Here is a 17872-nt window from a genome sequence, read left to right as displayed (position 1 = left end):
CCTGGCTAAATGTTTGGAGAGATAAGATGAAAGGATGTTCCATCCCAAAATAATGTAGAAGGATAGTAGGAAAGATCCATTTCTTTGGGACAAGACGAGAGAGCAATCCAGCCCACTTGGCACTCAGGGGAACCAGCAGTGGCAGAAGCAGTCTAGGACCTTCTGCACCTGAAGTGGGGCAGGGAATGTAATCCAGCTCTATCCAGCACAGGTGGCATCTGGACAACAAGTTGCCAGTCTCTCCATGGCAAGGCAGCCAGGTCATCCTCTCAAAGAACACACTGCAGGATCCAAAGGCAGTCAGGCCATCTCCAAGCGCACACGAAGACAACTAACTACACAAGTTTGAGGCCGTACTCCCTCGACCTTAGAAATCGAAGTCAACTGCAACATAGAGTGATGATCACAAAAAAGACTGGAAAAAATGAGCAAACAAACAAACAAACAAAAAACAAAGAAAGAAAAACACCAACGTTAGAAAGTTACTATAGTAACAGGGAAGATCAAAATACAGACTCAGAAGAATACAGCCATGTGAAAATAGAAACATTTGAAGCCTTGAAGGAAAGTGTATGTTTCCTAATTAACAGAATCTCTTCTGTCTATCCCCTTCTCTCCTCCTCAGACAGCCACTATCTTAGTTGACTCAGCATCTTTTTCTGGAACTATTATAATAGCATCCTTAGGGGACACAAACAGTAAGTGAGAGTGACTTGAATGAGGATACAGCAAGGGAGACACAGAAGGAATGGTCAAAGAGATAGGAGAAGAATCAAGAGAGTGGTGTCTCAAAAGCCTAAAGAAAGGCTCGGAAGTGGAAGTATTAATTATAGGTGATCTTTTCAAGGAGTTTTGTCACAAAGGGTAGAAGAGATGTAAGATGATAATTAGTGGAAATGGAGGATCAAGTAAGGGCTTTTTGAGGATGGAAAAAATAAATATATATGTACATATATGTTTATACATATACTCATAACTAGTTATATATAGATATACACAAAAGAGATACATGATAATTTAGGGAGAGGGGCTAATAACTGGTGGGCATCTTGAAAGATTTCATGTAGATGTGTAGTACTTGAACTGAGTCTTGAAGAAAAGGAGGGTTCTTGAAAGATAGGAGCAAGGAAAAAAGTATAGTCCAAGCCAAAGGATCGGTCAGTTCAAAAGTAGAGACTGGGCATAGAGAGTTGTTCATAAGGAATAGTAAAATCAGTTCAGTTGGACTCTTAAGTAGTGTGTAGCTTATCACTAGCCTCGCTGTCTTCTTAAACACTTATAATCTGGCTTCTAACTTCACCCTTCTGCCAAAATCATTGTCTTCAGAATTACCAATGATCTCCAAATTGCAAAATCCTCTGCTCAGTCTTTAACACTGACTATCACCCTCTTGTCCTCCATATTTTCTTTAGGACTTTGGGACACTACTGTCTCTCGATTCTCCTTTCTCTCTGACCACTTCTTCTGTGTCTTCCTTGCTGTATTCAAGTCTCACTCACCATTAGTGTCCCCCAGGGCTCTGTTTTTGGCTCTCTTCTCTTTTCCATGTATGCTTTTTCATGTGGTGATCTCATCAACTTCTATAGATTTAATTATTATGTCTAGCCTGATGTTTCTAAAATCTACCTATCCTACCCTAATCTCTGTGTTGTGTAATAAATTATAATAAATATGCTTATCCAACAGAAACACATTTTCACATTAGCTATGTTCAAAAATCTGTCTTAGTCTTTTGTTTTCTCTCCCTCCAACTCCTCTCTAAGAAAGCAGGTGATATTATATAGGTTATACATGTATTATCATACAATATACATTTCTCTGTATGTCATGTTGTGAAACAAGAGACACAATGCTTATAGTAGAGAAAAACTCAGGAAGGAAAACGGTGTATATCTCAATCTGCATTTGGACTTCATCTCTTACTTTGATGGCAATGAATATCCTTTTCCTCTTGGAGTCTCTTGGAGTTGTCCTGGATTCTTGCCTTATTGAAAATAGCTAAGGCATTCACAGTTGATCATCATACATTATTGTTGTTAGTGTGTACAATGTTCTCCCGGTTCTATTTATTCCACTTAGTATCACTTCATATAAGTCTTTCCAGGGTTTTTTTGTGATCATCTTGTTAGTCATTTCTTATGGCATAAAAATATTCCATTACAATTATATTCCACAACTTGTTCAGTTATTCCCCACCATTAGGATATCCCTTCAGTTTCTAGTTCTTTGCCACCACAAAAAAGAGGTGCTATAAATATTTTAGAACTTAAAGAGTTTTTTCCCTTTTCTTTATCACCTTAGGAAACAAACCTAATAGTATTATTATTGGATCAAAAAGTATATACAGTTTTATAACTTTTTGAGTATAAGTCCAGATTCTCCAGAATTGTTGGATCATTTCACAGTTCTATCAACAATGTATTAGTGTTGCTATTTTTCCACATCTCCTCCAACATTTGTCATTTTTCCCTTTTATCCCTTTAAACAATATGATATGTGTGAGATGATATAACAAGAGTTGCTTTGGTTTGCATATTAAATGATGAATATTAATTTATATAAATATAAATAAATAATGATTTACAGCAATTTTCACATAGTTATATATGGCTTTGATTTTTCATCCAAAAATTGTCTGTTTATATCTTTTGACTATTTATCAAATGGGAGATGGTTCATATATTTGGCAACATTCCCTATATATTTTAGATATCAAACTTCTTTACAAGAAACTGTCCACAAAAATGTTTTTCCCAATTTACTGCTTTCCTTCTAATCTTGTCTACATTGGTTTTATTTTTAGAAAAACTCTCAAATTTAATGTGTTCAAAATCATCTATTTTACCCTTCACAATGTTTCCTATCTTTTGTTCATTCATAAACTCTCCTATCCATAAATCTGATGGGTAATATGTTTCCTGTTTTATGATTTGTTCTTAATCCACTCATCCTTTAAAATTAAGTTATTTAATCTCCAATTCATTTTTATACTATGATTCTTTATCAAAATAATTTTATTGCAATGATCTGAAAAGGATGCACTTAATATTTCTCTTTTTCTGCATTTAATTATAAAATTTCATGTCAATATTTGGTCAATTTTTGTAAAATTACCATCTGCTGTAGAGAAAAAGGTATATTTCTTTCTCTCCCTGTCCATTTCTCTACAGATATCTATTATATCTAGCTTATCCAAAATTGGAGGCTTGAGATGAATCCCCTGGGTTCAGGATGGGTACCCTTTGCAAGAATTCAAGACTCCAAAACTTAACTTAAAAATAAAAAGAGAAATTTATTCATCTGGAATTCATGTTGAATTTGGCTGGGAGGACAGCATAAATGGAAAATTGCCTCCTCGAGGACATCACTTCTTGGGTCTTTATACCCTTTACAATAGGTGATACATGACTTTAAGAGTATATGCACTCAGGCATGGGGGGGGGGTCATCGGACTGGAGTCAGCCTAAATACATAGGGGGTGATCCTCATAGTTTAGGGGACAAATAGATGTCTTAAATACAGCCCATTGGTACCAAATCAAGGCCTGGAGATGTATCTCTGTGTTCTTCTTGAAACCTAGGGGACAATCCAAGGAGGATAATTCTCTCAAGGGTCTTTCTTATCATTAGTCTTTGAAGTCCAGGCTGATCCTTTCTTTGGCCTTAACAAAAATGCAAGGAAGTAAAGGAATCTTCCTGCTTATGGTTTGACCTGAAACACTTTTATAATTTGGGGAACAAGGTAAACCTAGGGTCCCACATCACTTAACTTCTTTCTTATTTATTTTTTTATTGGATTTATCCAATTCTGAGAAGGGAAGATTTAAGTTCCCCACAATTATAATTTTATTATCTATTTTCACTTGTAATCCCTTCAGCTTTTCTTATAAAAATTTGGATACTATAACATTTGGTGCAAATTATTTAGTATTGATAATGCTTCGTTTTCTTTGGTACCTTTTAATATAATGTAGTGTCCCTGTTTATCTCTTTTAATTAGATCTATTTCAGCTTTAATCTGGTCCGAGATCATTATTGCTATGCTTGCTTTTTTGTTTTTGTCAACCAAAGCATAATAAATATATTCTACCCCATCCTTCTATTTTTACTCTGTGTGTGTCTTTCATTTTTTTAAACCCTTACCTTCCATCCTAGAATAAATACTGCATATTGGTTCCAAGGCAGAAGAGCTTTAAGGGCTAGGTCAAGGGGACTAAGTGATTTGCCCGGGGTCACACATGTAGGAAATGTCTGAGGTCATATTTGAACCTAGGACTTCCTATCTCTGAGCTTGGCTCTCTATTCACTGAGCCACCCAGCTGTCCCCTGTCTTTCATTTTTAAATGTTTATTGTAATTGACATATTAATGGGTTCTGGTTGTTAATCCATTCTGCTATCCATTTCCATCTTATGGGTGAATTCATTCCATTTATATGTATTTACCTCCATTCTCTTTTTCTTCACTATTTTTCCTCCTTTGACTCCCTTTTTTTCTTACTATTTCTCAGGGATACAATTTTCCTCTAACCACTACCTCTCTAATTCCCACTACTTCTTCAGTTCTGCCTTTATTTTCCTTCCCTACCCTTCTAAGAATACATCCCTTTTCTCTTACTCTCCTAGTTGTTAATCTATTTACCCTTATCTGAGTCCCTCCTTTATTCCTCTCCTTTATTTCTCTCTTATTCTGTTATTTGTCACAGTAAATGACCTCTATAATTCCTTCCCTTTTCTTATCCCCTTATCCTCATTTTTCTTGATTTATATGCCCTTCTAAGATTCCCTCTTTTAATCTTTATTCCTCACCCTCTTATCTCCTTATAAGTGAAGAAAAATTTCGCCCTTCTATATGTATGAATTATTCCCTTTTACCCAGATCCAACAAGAATTAGGTCCTAGTATTACTATTCCTCCATCCCCTCCTTCTCTTCATTGTAACATTATTTCATTCATGTCTTTTTGTATGAGATCATTATTTCAATTTATCCCTCTCCATCCAACTTTATTTTTGCTTTTTAACTCATTCTATTATATTCAATTTGACCTTGAAACTTTTATGTATAAACACTCCTTTCAAACCACTCAATTAATGATATGATTTTTAAGGTTTAAACATACTATTTTCCCATGAAAATCAAACATTTTGACCTTATTAAATCCTTTGTAATTGGTTTTTTGTTATCTTTTTCTATTTCTTCTCATTGCTTTTCATAATGAGTTACATTCTTTTGTTTAAATACCCCCCACATTTTTCTTTATCAGAATAAGGGATTTCAGAGATTCAGGGACTTGACTGTAATGTCCTATGTCTCTCTAAGCATAAAACTCCACAGATCCTCCATTTCTAGCCTAACCTACAGAATACATTTGACACATTGCTTGACGACAGTACTCTAATGAGATATTTCAGCTCCAAGAACAACTAATCACTGCCTTATGACAAATAGCATCACCTGTGCCCTCAAAATGACTTCTTTGAAAATTTTTACATGAAATTATATAAGTAGAAATGAAATTAATGATAATATACAAAGTACTTAAAATTTAATGTTCTATTGATTAAACTTTCAAAGAGATACCTTACAAAATTGAACAAAACAATTAAAAATTAATTTTGTGGAACAAAAGTCAAGAACATGAAGAGAAATAATGGGAGGGAAAGAGGAATTAAGAGAGCAGAGCACTTCTAGACTTCAAATTTATTACTAAGAAGCAGTCTTCAAAACCATTTGGTATTGATAAAGAAATAGCAAAGTTGTAAATCAAAGTATATCAAACCGACTAGAAAAAGGGAAATCAGAAATAATGATACAAAAAACCCTTTTGAGTGGTTTGTTTTATGTTAAAGAACTGAAAATAAAGCAGGTAGCCATTTATTTAGAAATAGTCAAACATGATAAAAATCTTACTATGCTCTAAGAAACAATAGCTATATTGGCTACACAGAGGCATGGCAAGACTCACATGGAGGCCAAAGGCAAGGCTGAAGAGTAAGGATTTCAATATTGCCTCAGCTCAACCAAAACCTCTTGCACAATGACCCATAAAAATACATCAAACTGAATTCTGGTGAGAAAAATCAAAGAAAAGTTATGATTAGTCATTTTTCCTGCTCCAGAAAATTTAAGGAGATAGAGAGGTCTACAAATACTGGGGTGAGGTGCTCAGGAGTGGACCCCAGCAGTAAGTACAAGCAGCACAGGCAATGGACTGTAGTGACAGCAGTGACAGGAAATAACCTATCACTCAGGGATGATTAAGGAACTCAACATCTGGTCAGAAAGTGATCCCATTGTACTAGCACAAGTGCCATTTGACAATTCTATCAACCATTACCCAGTTCCAGATCTTAGTTTTAGGGTGGAGAGGAATGGGGTAAGGGTTTAAAATAAAGAAAAAGTCACATGGAACAAGGGGAGTAAGTGTAATACGTAAGGTGCAAGGAACAAATTCCAGAAGGAAAGCTGTGGCTCTGAAACCAAGAGCAGAAGTGGACCTCAGTTCCAACCTTTAGGTTCCACATAAACCTGCAGTAGAATAAACCAGGATAGAAGGCCAAAACCAAGATGGAGTCAATAGTTCAGTATTCTTAGCCTGCAGACCCTTTTAGCGGCTAATTATGACTGAGTGCAGAAGCAGTCTGTGAAAACCTACTCACAAACAAGCTGGAACAGAAATTTTCAGAATGTAGAACAAGTGATCATTGTACAGACCTGTCCATGGAATATACCACATAGGGAGCACCAAAAACATATGGGCAAAAAAACATTCAAAAGAAGGAAATAAAAGACAAAAGCAAAGATCAAATATCACTCCTAAGGTAAGCAGACCACAACAATGAATGACATAAAGTCAAAAGTCAAGAAGTAATGTCGGTAAAAAAACTTGACCATAAAAAGTTAATATGGTGACAGGGAAGCTCAAAAAACAAACATAGAGAAAGACATTGAGTTGAAAATAAGCTTCATAAGGCATCAAAGGAAAAATGTAGATTTGATACAAGCCCAACAAGAACTTCTAGAAGGAATATAAAGAGATTTTTTTAAAGAAAAATATGATTTTAAAAATCAAATAAGAGTAGTATACAAAATCGGGGGGATAGGAGATATATAAGAAAATTATGAAAAGAAAGTTAACAGCTTGGTTAAAAGATGTACAAAAACTACTGATGAAAATAACTTCTTAAAAATCAAAATTGATATAGAGAACCCAGATGAAAGTGTTGCATGAAGATGAAGCACCACAACCCAACTCTCCCAACATTCTCCTCCAAAGAACTTTAAATTAATGCCTCAAATAAAATTCTGGATTGGCGCAGCCAACAAAAAGTTGAGAGGAGACATTTTTCTGGCCCCAGAAACTTAGAAGGCCAGAAGGAGAGGTCTCTGACACTGGATTTTGGAATGGCCCAGAGTAGGGAGCAACTCCAGAAAAGGGACTTAGTGGACAGTGCCAACAAAAAAGCAGCAGCAGTAATTTAGACCCAGAGACAGTAAGAGGATAGGACAAGTGGTCAGAAAGAGATTACAGGGGACCCCAATGCTAGCACTGGATGCAAGGCCAGGTGCTATTTGTCAATGCCTATACAAACTTCTGGGTCACAGATCCATGGTGGAGAGGAACACTAACAAAATTTTTAAATAAAATATTAGCAAGGAGATTATAGCAATATATTTCAAAGATTATACATTATTACCAGGCTGAATTTATGCTTGGAATGAAGAACTAGTACATTATTTGAAAAATTACGGTAGAGAGTCAAGATGGTGGCTTAGAAGCCGTAAAAGTTGAGTCCTCTGTGAAAACCCTTCCATGCTAATCAAAAACAAAGCACTTCAAGGGGGACACAAAACCAAATACAACAACAAATAGAGCTGAGGGACCCTCCTGCTTGATTCAACTTAAAAGGTACTCGGAGAAGGTGGAATTATTGGGTTTAAGGAAAAGAAAGAAGGAAGGTCCTGGGTCACTTTCCCCATCTACTGTGCTGAGACATGGGCAGTTGCTGGAGTCTCAGGATGAGGGCTCCACCCCTAAGGGAGTGCCTTACTACCACAGCTTCTTGAGGCTCAGGGCTCTGACCACAGCTGGCAGGGAGGCAGCTGAGGAGAGGGGGCAGAGAGGAGGGCAGCCTGGTCAGAGCCTTCAGGCACCATTCCTCCATTTTGGACCTCTGCCTCTGGAGTTTTTGGCCTCAGGGCACATCCACCTCTACAGATCAGCTCCACCAACTAAATCCAGTCTAGCAGTAGTAAAGATCAGAAGCCTTCAGAGGGCAGGGAAGTTCAATCTAAAATACCCCTTTCCCACCTACTGAGCTGAGATCCAATGTAAGAATCAAGCTGACTGAGATCCCAGGGCAAAGGCAGCAACCACAACAGAGTACCTTGGTACTACCACAGGAAGCTCCGGGCTCTGACCAGGCAACTGGGGGAAGGGGGACAGCTGGAAGAAAGGAAGAGAGGAGGATGACAGTAAATACCTTCAGCCTCTACACCTTCACCTTCACCTTCAGCTTCTTGCCTGCAATTTGAAAAGATCTGGTCTCAGGGCTCATTAATACAATAGGTCAGCTCCATCAGCCTAATCAGTTAATCAGCAGGGTAGAGAAGTCCCTTCAGGACAGAATAGCTCAAACCCACAGATCCAGCAAATAAACAGAGAAGCAAGAATACAATGAAGAAGGAAAATATTTGAGTAAACAACAGAAAAAGAAAAAATAAATTACAACCAACAACTTCTATCCATGTAATGAACAAAGAACAAATGAAACAGAGGAGGACCAAGGAATACCAATCAAAAACCCAGAAACTTCAGCAAATTGGTGACAAGCTTTAGAAGAACAAAAAACACAATTAAAAAAAAAAAACAGTGAAGAGAGGACAATTGGGAAAAGAACTGAAAAAGCAAAACAGGTCATCTGGAAACAGAGGCAGATGAATTAAAATGAGAAAATAGTGTCTTCAAAGCCAGAATTGACCAGCATGAAAATAAGTCAAAGAAAGTGAAAGATGAACTACAAAGAAAAGTACACCAAAAGGAAAAGGATGATCACAAAGGTCAGTCTTGAAAAATTAGGACCCAACAACTAGAAGCAAATGACTTCACAAGTTAGCAAAAGTCTATAAAACAAAATCAAAAGAATAAAAAAATGAGGAAATTATGAAACACTTCATTGATAAAACAACAGACCTGGAAAATAAATCCAGAAGAGACAATTTAAGAATTATTAGACTATGGAAAAGCATGACAAAAGAAAAGGGCTGGACATCATTTTACAGGAAATTATCCAAGGAAACTGCCCCAACATTCCTGAAAAAGACGGAAAAGTGGAGATTGAAAGAAACCACAGATCACCTCTTGCACTAAATCCCCAATTCACAACACCGATGAATGTTATAGCCAAGTTCAAGAATTTCCAGACCAAGAAAAAGATACTACAATCTTCTAAAAAGAAACCATTCAGATATCATGGCAACACAGTTAGGATAAGACAGGAATTGACTGCATTCACATTGAAGGACTGGATGGCATGGGATATGATATTACAGAAAACAAGGGAACTGGGTCTACAACCAAGAATCAATTATCCAGCAAAACTGACTATATTCTTACAGGGGAAAGTATGGGCATTTAATAAAATAGAAGACTTCCAAACATTCCTAAAGAAAAGACTTGACTTAGAAAATTTGATGTCTAAACACAGAACTCAAGAGAATCACCAAAAGATAATCAAGAAAGGAAAAAATATATATTTTTAAAGGGACCCAATAATTTCAAGTGATTTGTTTTCCTATAATAAAAAATGATATTAGTAATTCTTAAAAACTATCATTTTTTTGGTTGATGTTATTTTTTCCCTCTTTTATATTCTTTAATAAAGGGGCTGGTTTAATGGTTTAGAGGTGAAGGAATGGATGAGGACCAGGAAATATAGTGAGATACTAAAGTTATGTAAAATATTTTTGCTATATTGTTTCTGATAAATAAACCACATTTTTTTAAATATCTAAACAACAGAAAGTTCATGTTTCAGTGAGTAATTGATCAGACAACCACGAGAGAAAGTAAGGGGAAAGACAGTGTAGTCTGCAATATTGTCTGAAACACTACTGCCACCTTGTGGTATACTTCCCAGATGACATCTACATGGTTCTGGCATATTTATCTAGGACATGAACATTTAATTGCTCTGCTCCTGCAAATGTTGGCTTTTTTTTATCTTTGGATAATAAACAAACAATAAATACTGGCAGCTCTCCTGTTCTCTATATCTTTCAATCAGTGAAGTGGATGAGAAGATATAATCTACTGTAGCAAATTTGTATCTCTAAAATTTGTATCTTGTAATCTTTTCACCAAACACATTGTTGACGCAAAGAGAGCAAAGGTTTGCAGCTGAAAGAGACCTCACAAGTCATCTTTTCCAGCCTTCTTATTTTACAAACAATGAAACTACGGCTTACAGGGCTAACATTGCTTGTTCAAGACAGCCAATAAGAGGTCCAAGTCTGGAACTGAACCCAGGTCCCAGTCTCCATGCCCAACACTTCTCCCACTGAACCAAGGTTCCTCCTCATCCATTGTCATCAAGATTTTATGAACATGAGAAAAGACAAGGACCCTTTCTCAGCACTTACAGTGTTATGGATTCCCAGAAACAAGCAGCACTAGTGTGCACTACTGAGCTGGGTAATAGAACTCAGGTTACCCTCATCCTGGGTAACCCTGACATACACTAGGGATCCACTAATTCCATACAGGGAATGGAAGATGCCACTCTCCAAGACCCCAACACTACTGTGAATTTCTTTGAGGCAGCAGAGTACACCAGATCCCAGTAGTTATCATCCCAGAACACTCCATCTCCTTTCCCATGATTATTATGACTAACTTAGGACATCAGCTAGCCAATTAGATCAAAGCTAAGAAAGCAACAATGACCATAGCTAATGCCAAGAGGGAGTCAATGGCATCACACCTCCCCATGATAACTGCTAACACAGGATAAGTGTAGACAAGGGACAGAATACCCAGTGCCTCTTATAAAGGATTTCTCTGGGGACAGCTGGGTAGTTCAGTGGATTGAAAGCCAGACCCAGAGACAGGAGGTCCCAGGTTCAAATCTGGCCTCAGACGCTTCCTAGCTGTGTGACCCTAGGCAAGTCACTTAACCCCCATTGCCTAGCCCTTACCACTCTTCTGCCTTGGAACCAATACCCAGTACCAATTCCAAGATGGAAGTTAAGGGTTTAAAAAAATAATAAAAAAATAAAATAGAAAAGAAGGTAAGTAAAACACTTATTTTTTTTAAAAAAACTTTAAATAAATAAAAAATAAAGGATTTCTCTTCTGAAGATATGACAGTTTGCATAGTCTTAATTTCATTATGCTAGACTGGCCAGTCCAGAAAGCAGATAAGAAAGAATGGAGGTTAACTATGGACTCTAGGAATTTGACTTCCCTAATTAAAGCCCTATTACCCAATATGAGATGACACAAGACATTGAGTCCACTGGCTACTCTTGGTTTGTAGTCCTTGACTTAGCTAATATATTTTACCCCGTACCCATATCCTCAGACTCCCGACCCCCATTTGCTTTTACATTTAATACTTGAACAGTAATGCCATAGTCCATGGACTGTGCCACAACATCTTGGAGGACTTCCCAGGACCCAAAGGACTCCACAATTGGTACTTTGTGAAGGACATCGTGGTCAAAGACTCCACCTGCAACCCTATCCAAGCTTACCCCATGGCTTTGGTCAGATATCTGATCAGTCATGTTTAGGTTTGAGAAATTCTAAAATGCAAACTAAGAAGAAAACAACAAAATTAATACTGCTGCATCCAAAGCCTCAAAGAAAAATATGAATTGGCCTTAATCCCAAAAAGAAATACTAGAGGAATTTTTAAAGGATTTTAAAAAAATCAAATAATAAAGATAGAAGAAAAATGACAGTGATGCAGAAAAATCATGGGGAAAAAAGTAGACAGCTTGGTAAAGGGGGCACAAAAAACACTGAAGAATATAATACCTTGCGAAACAGAATAGGTCAACTAATATGAAGCACAAAAAACAATTGAAGAAAAGAACTGTTAATCTGACTTGCAAACCTATCTCAATAGAAGCATAAAAAGGTAAACAGGAAAGAGAAGTCATAAGGAATTCAATAAGGTTAAATTGTTTATATTCCTATATGGGAAGGTGCTATATGTTAACTCCTAAATACTTTATCATTATTATGGAAGTTAAAAGGAATACACATAGACAGAAGGCATTGATATGAGTTGACTATGAGGGGATGATATCTGTGGGTTTTTAAATTAATAATCAATAACTAAATATTATATTTTATAAAGTTTTATTAATAATAACTAAATCAAAAGAACTACCAAAAGAGTGGTTGCTATAAACCGTGACCTTGAAAATATGGGTTCAAGACTTTGAATTGCCAAAAGCATAAAGATAATTTTTAGTGTATTGATTTTATATTAAAAATAAAGTGGTCACCATGGGAAAAGTTCCCAAATATGAAATACCCAAGTCAGCTGGTTTTTATGGAGATTTTAATTAATACAAATGAAGGAATTAAAGAAAGGGAGAGGGGCAGAGTAAGAGGAAATAATAGGAAGGCTAGGGCCTAGGTCAATGGCTTAAGCCTTTCTTTTAAGAGAGAAAACTAAGTCAGTCTTTAATCACTCACCACAAGATTGTCCGAAGCAAAACTCTAGTTTTCAGAAAGACCCTCGAGTTCAGCTCCTGAGCTCAACTGATCTGAACTCCTTTGAACTGGTTCAGACAGCTCCTTTAAAGAGAAATTTCTCTTGTGTCACCTCCCCTAAATTTTCACATCTACCAATCACAGTAGACGCTTTTCCTAGGACAGTCCATTCTTAGTTTTTAGTTCTCACCTTCTCTGGGTAGATTATATCTTCTGAGTACTTTCACACATAAATCTTTGTTAAGCTTGCCCCTTGCAAGTTGCCTGAACTTTTAGTGATTAATTTGACCTTCATTGGTACTTAGCACCCTTTTGTATTAGATCTAAAAATAGACCTAGCTTAAGGCTTTTGCCTCACTATAAGAATGGGTTAAGTACTTTTTCATTGTTCAGTAAGGAGTTTACAATTTTATCTTCCCCTAAAGTAGGCCTAAGTATGGGTGGAGTAATGTTAGAGTTCCCAATACATCCCTGACCAAGTACCTCCATTGTTTAAATGGGGAATAACCTTAACAATAACCTTAAGATAATTTTCCAAGGTAGAGTCTGAGAAATTTTAAGATTCACAATCCCCCCTGATGATCATTGGGAGACTAGTCTCCCCATTGATCATTAAACCTAATCATCTTGTAGTCCTAAACACACTTCTAACTACAGATGTATATACAACAGTCAATTTTCTAAGAGGAAATTAGAGTAGTGAGGGAGGAATAGAAAGAAAAGAAAGCAAAACCAATGTTTTGCTAGGCACATTGACAGAAAGCCAAAGTAGGGGAAGTCCTTTTTGGCATAAATGTGTACATTTACAATAAATGTTCAATCAAACTTCAGTTCAATCAACCACAACCAAAGTTCATTCTTGATCTTCTTGACGTAGTGTAGGCTTTCTGGGAGAATTTAGCCACTAAAGTACTGTTGATGGAATTGTGAACTCATCCAACCATTCCAGAGAGCAAATTGGAATTATGGCTAAAGGGTTATAAGACTATACATACCCTAGCAACACCATTCCTACATCTGTATGATAAAAGAGATTTTTTAAAAAAAGGAAAAGGAACCCTATGTTCAAAAATGTCCATACTAGTTCATTGGTGGTGGCAAAGAACTGGAAATTGAAGGGATGCTCATCAGTTGGGGGAAAACTGAACAAGTTGTGATTTTTTTTTTAATATAAAACCCTTACCTTCTTAGTATCGATTCTAAGATAGGAACGTGACAAGGGTGGAGACAATCAGGGTTAAGTGACTTGCCTAGGGCCACACAGCTAAGATATTTCAGAGGTCAGATATGAAACCAGATCCTCCTGACTTCAGACCCAGCTCTCTATCTACTGTGCTACTTAGATGCCCTTATGCTATATGATTGTGAGAGAATAGTGTTGTGCTATAAATGATGACGTACAGGATGTTTTCAGAAAAAAACCTAGAAAGCAAAGTGAAGGGAGGAGAACAAGAAAAACATTATACACAGTAATAGCAGTCTTATAAGGATGAAAAGCTATGAATGCCTTAGCTATCCTTAGCAATACAATGATCCAACACAATGTCAAGGGATTTCTGATGAAAAAATGCTATCCACCTCCAAAGAAAGAACTGATGGAATCTGAATGCAGATTGAAGAATACTTTTTTCTCTTCTTTTTCATGGTTTTTTGTCTGTTTCCATTCACAACATTACTAATATGGAAATGTTTTATATGAATACATATGTGTATACTATATCAAATTTTCTTGCCCTCTCAATAAAAAGAGAGAGAAAGTAGATAAGGAGAGAATTTAAAACTCAAGCATTTTTAACCAGTATTGAAATTATTTTTACATGTAATTGGAAAATTATATTTTAATACAAAAAAAGCTAGGCCTATTAATAATGTTCATTTAATATATTCATTTTTCTTTTTAAAAATCAAGTTTTTAAAATAGGATTTAATTTAAAATATTTTACTTAGTTAAAGATAATTACTTTGCAATCATTAAGTCAAGTTTGAGATTTGTTTCAAAACCTTATTTAAACTTGAGGTTGAAAGCATTCTCTTCTGGGAAAGAGACTTTTAAAAAATCCCTTACTTTCTCTATTAGAATCTGTTAAATATCAACTCCAAGGCAGAAGAGTGGTAAGAGCTAGGCAATTACAGTTAAGTGACTTCCCCACAGCTAAGAAATATCTCAGGCCATATTTGAACCAAGGACCTCTCATTTCCAGGCTTGGCTCTCTATCCTCTCAGCCACCCAACTTCCCTGGGAAGGGAATTTTTTTAAAGCATCTGGAAGTCTCTTGGAGAAGTATGTTGAAGGCAGGATTATCATTCAGAAAGGTGATGGACAACCACACTCAGGCAGATAAAGATAGACCAATGGCATGTCTGTCTACAACCCATAAGGAAGAGCTAGGAAAGTCAGAAATCTAAGAATGGAAGCCAGAAACCTAAAGATATCAAACAAAAACAAATAAGCTAAAAGGGAAGGGAAAAAACCCTTCTCATGTTAGGTGACCTCAATAGTAACAAAGAACTTTGGAAGTAGGGAAGGTTTAGGAGGAAAAATAATGAGTTACATTTTGAAATTTTTGAGTTTAAGATATCTATTGAATATCAAGTATGAAATGTTCAAAAGGGATGGGGGAGGGGTGGAGCTGGGTGACTCAGTGGATTGAGAGCCAGGCCTATAGAAGGGAGATCCTGGTTTCAAATCTGTCCTCAGATACTTCTTAGCTGTGTGACCCTAGGAACATTACTTATCCCTTACCACAGAACCAATACATAGTATTGATTCTAAGATGGAAAGTGAGGGTTTTAAAAAATATTGGAGGTAAGAGACAGGGGGTCAGCAGAGATGACAGAATAGGTTGATGTGAGAATCATCAATAGAGAAATAAATGATCATTAAATGTATAGAAGCCAATGAGATGACAGCTCACAGTGAATGAACTCAATTTTTCTATAAACAGGAGAAAAGATCTCTGAGAGAGTGGGGAAGTAGAGACATAATAAAGGATTGAGGAGGGATGAAAAGGTTTGGAAGAACCATCGTGTAGAGCAGGACAGTGAATAAAGGGAGATATAGGAAGATCGTCTACCTGGAAGATATGTTGAGATTGTGTGACATAAATTTGTAATATACTCAGTTAAAACAGTTCCATGATTTTTTTTTCCATCAGAGGCACATGTATGGGAGGAGAAGCAATGAATGATGGGAGTGACTCAAGGTTAACAGTTAGGTGGCCCTAACTGATGATAAGATGAGAGAACTAAGGATTCAAGAGAGGAAGACAGTGGAGAACTGAATTAATTCACTTAAAGGTCAAGATGAGGAGAAGAAAAGAGAGTGGGGAGTGTAGAGAAGAGGACCTAGGAGAGAATTGGGGGGTCAGAGGATTACAGGTCACAGTAGGGTAATGTTTTGTGAGGGGAAGAAGAAGGGATGAAAAATCAATGGATTATGGTCAGGTAAAGCAATTTTGTAATTCTTAAACATAGAGATAGTAAGTTAGTGGGTAACAGAAATATCAAGGGTATGACCATTGTTGTGTCTGATCGAGGTGGGGTAGAGGAGTAGTTCAAGGGAAGTGAGTGAGTTGAGGAGATGAATGATTATGGTATTTCAGGGAGAATCAATATGCATATTAAGGAACCCAGAACGAGACTAGGTATTAGAGAGGAGAGGAAAAATTATGAGCTGATACCAAAATCACTAAGGAAGGAAAAGAAGTGACATGGGGGTCTGGAGACAACAGTTACCCACATTTTGATTACGTGATAGATATGAACAGCATGAGCTTCAAAGAAAGAGGTTATTGAGCAATGGGAAAAAAGGAGAGAAACTGGCAATGAGGAGTATGGAGTATTCCATCTCCACACATCCACCAAAGAGCCTAGGAGGCTGAGTGAAGGTTCAGTCAATACTGGAAAGGGTGGCCAGAGAGGTTCTATCCTCAGGGAGAAGTGTGGCAGGGGACTTCTAGTGTTTTCAAATTCTATTTAGATGAGGAATATGATGATGTGATAACTAGACACACCACAACAAAACAAAATCCTAAGGTGATGTTAAGAGAGTCATCTCATCCAAGAATTAGGAAATGATAGTGCCACACCTTCAGTTATGGATACATGGTGTAAGAAGGTCATAGATAAGCTACAGAGTCCAGAAAAGGGCAAGTAAAATGGTGAAGAGCCATGAATCACATGAAAAGTGGTTGAGAGAACGACAGAGCAATGGAGAGAAGAGAAAAGTTGGAATAGTGTTGAGGAGAGTGACATGATGGCTCTCTTCTGGAACCTAAAGGGCCCGTATGAAGAATAAGGTTAAATTTGATCTAGTTGGTCTTAGAGGCCAGAACCAGGAGCACTCGATGGAAGTTACAATTGAAGTCAATCAAAGTCGATTTAGGATTTTCATGGAAAATGTCCTAACAATTGGAATTGTTAATAAGTGGGAAGAAATGCTTTGGGACACAGTCAACATGAGATTTTAAGCAGAGCCTTCTTGTATGTTTTAATGTCAGTTTCCTTTATTTTGTGAATTGGATTGAAGGGCTGCTCTTACAACTTTGAACTTCTATTATTCTATGAGATTGCTATCTAATGAACCCAAGAGAAAAGAAGGAAGAGTCATATTAAAATGTCACATGGTTTCTGAGAGCCAGAATGTGGAGGTCCTTTACATAAAAGCAAAATGGTGTAAGCCAGAGATGGAAATAGAAAGGGGGAAGATGGGTTCCAAATACAGAAGAGTATTTCTCTCTCAGATTTCTGAGGAGGTAGAAAGGACGGATAGCCAGTTGCTCTAGGATAAATGATGTCTAGCATAGATGAGTAAGGAAGAGACATGAGACGATTAAAAAAAAAAAATACCTGCCTAAATGTAGATTCCCCTGGTCATGACTGACAGCTGGAAAAATACATTTGAAAAGACTCTGGAAGGTTGCTAAGGGAATTTCCAAGAATATGATTTCATAAGAAAGGAGCAAGCAGTTCTAGATTCAAGTATAGCTGGTTCAGGATGTGTAAATGGTTTTTAAAGTAAATCTGAAGGGGCAGCTAGATAGCTCAGTAGATTGTGAACCAGGCCTAGAGACGGGAGGTCCTACGTTCAAATCTGGCCTCAGACACTTCCCAGCTGTGTGACCCTGGGCAAGTCTGCCCACTGCCT

The sequence above is a fragment of the Monodelphis domestica genome, chromosome 8, assembly GCF_027887165.1.
Source record: "Monodelphis domestica isolate mMonDom1 chromosome 8, mMonDom1.pri, whole genome shotgun sequence".
Classification (NCBI taxonomy): domain Eukaryota; kingdom Metazoa; phylum Chordata; class Mammalia; order Didelphimorphia; family Didelphidae; genus Monodelphis; species Monodelphis domestica.
The sequence above is the reverse complement of the archived record's forward strand: the minus strand, read 5'-3'. Positions refer to the sequence as shown.